We start from the raw sequence: 9,202 nt of genomic DNA on the forward strand, positions 1-9,202 counted from the left end.
TTTCTTTGAATCATAACTAGCATTATCTCCAATGGGTGAAGTTTTTCATGTATGGCTAATAGTGAGTGAAGAGAATCGATCATACGCCGATGTATCGATTGTCTGATCTATTAATTACCTTATTTGACCTCAGTGTGAAGACCCCTTAGAGCTCCGTGAGAGTGTAACCTCATATGATATGACCAGTAACGATGACCACAGATACAAGGTTGAACTCTGATTTAATGATGACGAAAACAACATATTTATACACAACAAACGACGCTGGTTCAATTACATGATTGGTTAATATTTGGTGCAGAGGTAGGGAAATAGCAGTGTCTTTGTGGGGTGGCTTATACATCGCCTTGTGTAGTATTCGTTAGTTATGAGAAAGCACAGAATGTACAGTGTCTAAGGAAAGTAACAAAGTTTATGATAGCAGCGAGTACTGGAAAAGAGCCAGGATATAACCACCTTGAAATCAGCAGGGACAGACATAGAGAAACAAGATGGCTGATTAACCCTTCAATGAAAACAAGATGGCTGATTAACCCTTCAATCCCCTCTTAGAATCAATGTCCTTTTTAGACAATTTGATTCTTGTAGATGGCATCTTGTTTGGTACGATGGATTTTAACATATTCACTATAATCTTCTGGTGAGGGAAGGCTTTTGGCGAGATCAGTGTACATAGCAGGTGTTACATTATCCAGGTACTTGGAACCAATCTTCTTACATATGGGAAAGACACAATATCCTACTATCATAAGTACAATAATTATAATGAGAATAAACATGCCTATTTGTGTTAGTGCGTGTTTCCAATCGTTTAGCCATCCAAACCAGCTACTCCAGGGGTCCGTGACACCTGAGTTCTTCTTGAGTTCGATGGATAAATCTTCTAGATGTTTAATAGCTAGGGTAGTTTTCCCATTAGGACCTGTGTTGTCTGGGATATAAGTACAGCATCCATCAATCTTACCTATGTACACACAGGTTCCTCCTTTCTCGGCAAGCATCATATCTAAGGCCATACGATTCTGAAAAGTCATTTGAGAAGTGGCTTCTAACTGTTCAGCTATACCTTTTAAAGCATCTCTAGTATCATTCACAAAACGTTGCTGGTTATAATATATGTAATTTATCCAATTCACATTCTTATTGATTGTCACCTGGGGAAGCAGAGACTCAAAGCCAGCAGCGACTTCATCTCGAGCCTTGAATTCATCTGGAACTCCCCGGGGGACACCAATAGTATCGATATACACATGTGGATCGAAACTTTCCTTGGGGGCATCTCTCTTAGCTCTAGAGTGTGTGTTTGTGTTACCTGTGGGAGGAGGCCGAGGAAGGTTGGCTGGGAGGATGTGAATGGGCATGATAATCTTTGCCAGGGCACATTCTCCTTTCCAAGGGTTGTCTAGTTTTGTCCTCAGCCTCATATCTCCACAGATAAAAAAGATATCTCCCAAAGATTTCTTCATGGTGGGTATGGTGATATGTCTTCTTTCAGCACAATACCCATCAGGAAATAATTTCAATTGTACAACATTTTGATCAGTACTATTAGAGAAATAACAAGTGTAATTACCGGGGTAAATAGTTATAGTACTACCAGGGTTGGTATTCTTTGTCATAATGGGGTATTCCTTTTTCCATTGTTCACATTTGGCTTCTTCTATTACAGTGTCAGTGTATAAACTAAAAAAGCATTTATCCTGTTCAGGTGGTATGTGTATGGGTACAGTACCTAAATGGGGTCTGGACTTTCCACACACATAGCAATCAGTTTGATTAACCTTGCGGGCATTATACTTCATCCATTCTAACCAATAGTTTACATCAGAGAAACCTGTTTCCATAGACATGGTATCTTCATACGTGGGATTATCAATGGCCAACATATCATTAAAAGTAGTGACATGTGGTTTAAGGAATGATGGTGGTGTTTTAGGTTTTACAGTGGCTTTGAGGGCGGTGTATTCTGGGTTATCGTACATGTCCTTTAAATGGAATTTTCCTCTTGGGCCCCCGTTTTCCCCTGATTGATATTTACCCAAGACATATAGTCCGGCATCACCGGAGGCCGGGTTTTCTAAGTTAATGATAAATTGGCCATTGCAGGTGCCCTTTTTTCGTAGGGACATACGGGCTAGTAAGGATCGACCATTGGACCATTTATGGATGCCAACATCGGGGTAATATCCCCAGTCTTGGCTGATATTAAAGGCAGTGGTATCTGCTCTAGTGTTCCACCCAACAGCCCCCCATGAGTTGCAAGAATCTCCCCAGCAAGTACTAGTGACACAGATATATACGTGACTTACAGCGTGTGGTGTGTGTTGGATGTTACACAGCCAGGGCAGCGGTGGTTCTTCTCGATTCCCGCCTTGATTGTTTGAACAAGATACAATATCACAATAAGAAAATATGAAAGTAGCAACAGTTGTACTAGAAGAATTATACCAGAAGGTAAAACGTCCATCATTCTGAGTAATATCAACTTCAGCAAAACAGTTATAAAGAACAAGCCCGAATAAAATCACTAGGGCTAAGGTGGGGGGAGTCATATCCTGTAGCGTCGTCCTCGGCTTCAGAATGTTGTACCCCTGATTCCTCATCACCTCCAGCCGGCAGGTCTTCTCCAAGTTGGAGGTCAGAGCCACTGGCTCCCGTTATTACCTCTCTCGTCCCGTCTGTGTCAGTCTCGGGATCGGTGTCGACCTCTGTGTTGACGTGTGGTGGAGGTGGAATTTTCTTTACTCTGGATGCATGGATCCACGTTGGTCCTTCGTCGGTGAGGACAGCCGTCCTGGTAACCGCGACCACTTCTGTTTCTGGACCGTAGGTGAAATCTCCGGGGTGCTTGTTTCTCGGCAACACTTTCACTACGACCTTGTCTCCAACCCTGAATGGGTGAGTGGGTATCTGTGGATGAGAAGGATTCTTAAAGATAACATTTTGTTCTAACTCATTAAGTTTCTCTATTAGGGATCTAATGTACTCTTCTCTTATTACGTCTAGATCTCCCTCAGTTGTAACTAGTGGTTTCTTTGCCCAGGGCGTGGGAAAAGGTCTGCCCATTAGTATTTCAAAGGGGGAGTAACCTAGAGTCTTTTGTGGTGTCATTCTAATTTCAGCCAATACGATAGGAAGGACTTGTTTCCATTTTGCAAATGTACCTCCTGTCGCTTTACGTAGTTTATCTTTAAGAGTACGGTTCATGCGTTCCACGATACCGGAACTCTGTGGATGATATGGAATGTGAAACTTCCATTCTATTTGCAGTGCTTTGACTAGTTCTGCTGTGACCTTGGCTGTGAAGGCTGAACCTTTATCACTATTAATTTGAAGCGGGCATCCCCAGCGCGGAATGATTTCTCGCGTGAGTATGCGGGCTACTGTTTTTGCATCTTCTGATTTAGTGGCATATGCTTCTGGCCACCGAGAAAACATGTCGACAATGACCAGGGCATATTCCTGTCTTCCTGCATTATTGATATGTGTAAAATCGATTTGCAGGTGAGTGAATGGAGTGGTTGGGTATTCTAGGTGCTGGTGTCTTGCTTTGTCTGGGTTATTTGGGTTGTTTCTGAGACATATTATACATCTACTGATGTATTGTTTAATGAGATCTTTTGCATTAGTAATGTAGAAATCATTGGAGAGGAGTAAAGTAGTTGTTACTATACTATGGTGTCCTACTCCGTGGTAGTGTGCTATGAACAATGATGCACTGGTTTGGGGTATACATGGTTTCCCCTCTTTGCAGATTAATCCAGTCCGTGGATTCTTCTGCAGTATTGGATATGTCCAATCTGATAGATCTGAATTAGAGGCAGCAGCCTGTAATTCTGTCAGTAGGTATGTATCATCTAACGAAGGAGGCGAGATGACAGCAAGAGTGAGGTTATATGTTGCTATAGTGGCAGCACGTTTAGCAGCGGTATCAGCAAGAGCGTTGCCTTTGCTGATATCATCCTTTCCTCCAGTGTGTGCTTTACAATGAAGGATGGCAATTTGAGATGGTAATGTAATTGCGTGTAAGAGATCTGTGATGAGTTGCGCATGTGATATGCCTTTCCCATCAGCGCCAGTGAAGCCTCGGCGTTGCCAGATCATACCATGAACAACTCCGTAAGCGTATTTGGAGTCTGTGTAAATTGTGACAGGTTTGTCTTTGTAAATGTGACAAGCTCGAGTGAGTGCAATGAGTTCTGCAGCTTGTGCTGACTGTAAGGGGACTGTCTTTGCTTCAAGGGTGGTGTTTGGAAGTTTAACCACTGCATATCCTGCCTGGTACGTGTTGTCATTGGGACGGCTGCAGGAGCCGTCAACAAATATTATGTCGGCATCGGGGATAGGCACAGTCGACATGTCTTGTCTGGGTGAAGTTTCTGAGTCAATTGTCAGAGTACAGTCATGTTGAGGCGGCGCCTCGTCGTCAGGTCCTTTAAGACCTAAAAGTGCGTTTAGTACAGAGACAGGTCCTTCTGTGTTTGTTGCGTATTTTACAGTGAGAGAAGGGTTCCCTAGTAGGAGTACTTCATAGCCGCTGAGTCTTTGGGCAGACATGTGTTGTGTGTGTAGACCTTTGAGGATGGAGAGGACATTATGTGTGGTATGTAACACAGTAGGATGTCCTAATGTAAGTGATGTGGACATCTCAACAACCATTGCACAGGCAGCCAGTGCTCGAAGACAAGCTGGCATTCCTTGCACAGTGACAGGCATTACCTTTGAGAAGAATGCGACTGGGCGCATTTTGCCTCCATGAAGTTGGGTCAGTACACCCGCCATAGTTGTACATGTGTCCCTTGCAAACAAGTGAAATGATAACATATAGTCCGGGAGACCAAGCGCGGGACTCTGTACTAACATTTCTTTCAATTTTTTAAATGCAGAATACATTTCATCTGACCATTGTATAACCTTGGGTTTGTCTTTGAGTGTGCATTGTCTCAAGATATTATCATAGTAGGAACAATCAGAGATCCACTGTCTGCAGTAACTTACCATACCCAAGAAAGACAACATATCCTTCTGGGTAGTTGGGGTGACCAGGCCCAATACAGACTGTATGCGTTGTGGACTGATTTTTCTTTCTCCCTCAGAGAGTACAAAACCCAGGTAATTGACATGCGTTTTACACCATTGCAATTTTTCTCTTGACACTTTGTGTCCACATTCTGCTAACCAGTTTAACAATGAGATTCCATCTAACCGGCTGGTCTCCTCGGTGACACTACAGAGAAGCAGATCATCTGCATACTGTAGCAGGACAGAACTATGGGGGGGGTGCCATGGAGCCAATGTGGCTTGGAGGACTATGCTATAGACCACTGGAGAGTCAATATAGCCTTGGGGTAAACGACACCAGGTTAATTGTTTACCTTCAAATGAAAAAGCAAAGAGTAATTGGGTCTCTGTGTCTATAGGAATGCTAAAAATGCGTTTTTCAAATCTATGACATTAAAGTGGGTTGCGTTTGCAGGGATTGCTGAGATGAGTGAATTGATGTCAGGTACTATGGGTGCAATAGGAACAATGAGATCATTTACTTTTCTCAAGTCTTGTACGAATCTAACAGAGCCATCGGCCTTAGCAACAGGGTTGATAGGTGTCGAGTAAGGTGAGACAATGTACCTGAGTATGCCTTGTTCGAGGAAGTCATGTATCATAGGTCTAAGACCTTCAATCTTTTCTGGTGAGAGTGAATATTGTCTGCAAAACACGGGTTGTGTATTTGGTTTGAGCTTGGCTTTGTATGGTGTACAGGGTATGAAGCCAGTGTCATAAGGGCCAATGGCCCAAATTCTATCATCAATTTGATCAAGTGAGTTGTCCAGAGTATTTTGTAGTGACACAAAGTGTGGGGAGGTGACTTGGAGCCCACTCCCTTGTGGAGAGGGTGAGATGGAGATGTGGAATTTACTAAACAAATCACGGCCTAGTAAGTTAACAGGACATTCTGGGATGATCCTGAATTGGTGTATACCTAAATGTTTTCCCTTGACGGAGCGTATGATAACTGGGTCAGTCAGGTATGTGTCAGTGGGTATCCCGTTGATTCCCATTGAAGGAGTAGTCTTTTGCAGTTCACCATCATAGTTAAGAGAACACAAAACACTGGTTGTTGCCCCACTGTCTACTAGAAAGGACAGTTTTTTATCATCAACATATAATGTGATGAGGGGTGAATCTTCCCAATGAGTAGTGAACTGTGCAAAAGATGGGATACCCTCCTCCGGGCCCCGTCAATGTGCAGGGTCAGACCAGTCCACTCTGAAACGTACATGGTCTTGAACTGATGTTGAGTGTGGTCTGTATGGTCCCTGTTGGGGTCTGGGAGTGTAAGGTTGTTGTGGTTTCTGGGGAGGGAGTGGACAGTCCCTAGCCCAGTGTATATTCCGGCCACAGTTGAAACAAGTTGTTTGTCTTGGTACTGCACCAGTATTGTTGTAATCTCTGTTGTATGGAGGCGCACGGGGTGTTGGACCCTGAGGGGGTCTATACGGTCTTTTCTGGTTATTTTGTGGGATCCCCCTATTTGGTCTATTTGGTGGGCCTCTGTTATTATTTTGGAAGTTGTGAGTAGAAGTGACGACAGTCTTCTTCATATCAAAACATCCAGCAGATTCTTTTTCATATAAGTGCTCACTAAATTCAGTGAGTTTGTCAGATGTCCAGGTAGAGACATTCTGTTTGACTGGCGTGGAAATGGAGGGGTGTAGGTTATTGATAAAGGTGGAAATGAGTAAAGGGAATATTTCAAGAAATAGTCCCGTTTCCTCAGTCCAGCATCTTTTAAATCTCTTCCAAAATTCAGTGACTGTAGGTTTCTATTTACATGAAACTGCAATAGGCAGCGATGTTCAGTGTTAGGGAGAGAGAGGCCAATACTGCAGCTTCCCCCTCAAACCCCCCTCTTCCAGCAAAGACACAGAAGCCTAGCAGGAATCCGCCGTACACCCTGAGAGCTCAATAGAAAATAGATCTTTCAAAGCTGAACTGGTGTACGGTGATTTCATTCCACATGTCAGTTATCTCCTGTGCTTTGTTAAGGGGATAATCTGCAGCTGTTTACTATATTGCAGGGATCGGGGTATTAATACTGGGGACTTGATTCCAGTCCCATCTATTATATTGTCCACCTCATGGATTAACAAGGTAATAATTTGTGGGCAACATACTCCTTACATATTTCACTAGGTAATGGGGGTGGATAGACTGTTTTATTCTTACTATTATTTCCACCCATGTCGGGGTATGATTGTGTATCAATATTTCTGACTATGAATGGGAGCGTGGAAAGTTCTTAATACTCAGACCAGGGGCACCGTCTTCAGTCAGGCAGGTCGGGACCTGTGGCAGCAGACTGTGAGGGTTGGTCTTTATCTGAATATTATATGAACTATATTTCCTCTAGATACATCCCATTAAATATAAAAGTACAAAATGTTAGTGAAACAACAGACCGTCTACGTGACGGTGGACAGAGTCTTGTTGTTATGTTGCTGAGAACTGTATGTGAAGCCTCACGTTGCGTTACTCCGAGAAGGAGAGCATAAAGTCCGCAAGTCTGTTGGCATACAGTAGTCAGATTAGACAAACGGTGAAGTTATTGTGCGTGAACTTACCAGCCGCACGGTTTACAAGGAAATACAGATATCACGAGTGTGTATACTCACCAATCACACAGGGATATTGAATGAAAGAAAAAAACTTATACTTTAAGACAATACAATAAAGACAATTGGCCAATAAAGAATGGGCGTTCAAAGTGAGGTACTATTTAGACTAAAGACCCCAGGTCTCCTTCGTACTCCAAGTACGGCATCTGATCCCAGATCAGGTTATGTGCACAAAAATAGAAGACTTTAACTTCTATGATAGAAGACTCTAACTTCTATATAAGACATTCAACATACCCCAGGCATGGTGTCACAGGTTCAGGATCGAGTATGTCCGTAACCTCACAACAGATTCAGGCAGACTGTAAAATCTTTATGACATCTGTGTAGGAATGGACCTCGCATCCCGGTGGCCGAGCCCCCACTTGAAGAGAATCGATCATACGCCGATGTATCGATTGTCTGATCTATTAATTACCTTATTTGACCTCAGTGTGAAGACCCCTTAGAGCTCCGTGAGAGTGTAACCTCATATGATATGACCAGTAACGATGACCACAGATACAAGGTTGAACTCTGATTTAATGATGACGAAAACAACATATTTATACACAACAAACGACGCTGGTTCAATTACATGATTGGTTAATATTTGGTGCAGAGGTAGGGAAATAGCAGTGTCTTTGTGGGGTGGCTTATACATCGCCTTGTGTAGTATTCGTTAGTTATGAGAAAGCACAGAATGTACAGTGTCTAAGGAAAGTAACAAAGTTTATGATAGCAGCGAGTACTGGAAAAGAGCCAGGATATAACCACCTTGAAATCAGCAGGGACAGACATAGAGAAACAAGATGGCTGATTAACCCTTCAATGAAAACAAGATGGCTGATTAACCCTTCAGTGAGCATGATTGCATATATGCCCATTAGATAAGTATGGTACAAAATAGGGTAGTCGACACATAGCATGTCTACATGCATATAATCTATAGCAGCGGAGCAGCAAATTAAATAGCCGCTCCCAGGTATAAAATCTTATTCAGAATCCCATGCAACCCATCATTTTTAACTATTCTCAATTTATTATATAGTCACGTGTACTCAGTTTATCACTAGCACATATGTTTAATGTTTGAGTTGTTCACATGTTCATTTTTTTCATATTGTTTTGTCCACAGTTACACGTTAACGTATATTGTCACAACCGGCATCTCCACGGGGGGTGTGTCAGCAACGGAGTGACAGAGCGCAAGGAACACCCTCGGGGCATCCCGTAGTGTCCAGCCCCCCGGATGCTGCATGCTGGTTTAACACTCCTATATAATGTCTCTTTGGCCCTTATTCTGATCGGTGCATACTTTCCCGAATTCTTTCGGATCGCGTTTTTTAGCCGTCTGCGCATGCGTGGGGAACGCCATGCGCATGTGCCACGCATGGTCTCCGTACTTGTTCTCACTAATACCGTACAGAAATGTGCACCACAATCACTCGGGCAATATGGGCGTGTTATGGGCGTCATGCGGAATGACACAGGGGCGTAGTTTCAAAGTGGGCTAAACTGGGCGGAAACATGGGTGGACATGGGGG

At 43.2% G+C, this 9,202-nt stretch overlaps 1 long non-coding RNA gene across 1 annotated transcript; it reads right to left on the minus strand.

Annotated features, from left to right (window-relative positions):
- Positions 1 to 204: 204 nt before the first annotated feature.
- LOC146042625 (uncharacterized) lies at positions 205 to 8,643 on the minus strand. The gene is made up of 2 exons (XR_014463948.1): positions 8,095 to 8,643; positions 205 to 2,910 (listed from the first exon to the last, which is right to left on the minus strand). It is a non-coding gene; the product is annotated as an uncharacterized LOC146042625 (long non-coding RNA).
- Positions 8,644 to 9,202: the final 559 nt, after the last annotated feature.

The sequence above is a fragment of the Crinia signifera genome, chromosome 19 (assembly GCF_055691185.1).
Source record: "Crinia signifera chromosome 19, ASM5569118v1, whole genome shotgun sequence".
NCBI classification, from domain to species: Eukaryota; Metazoa; Chordata; class Amphibia; order Anura; family Myobatrachidae; genus Crinia; species Crinia signifera.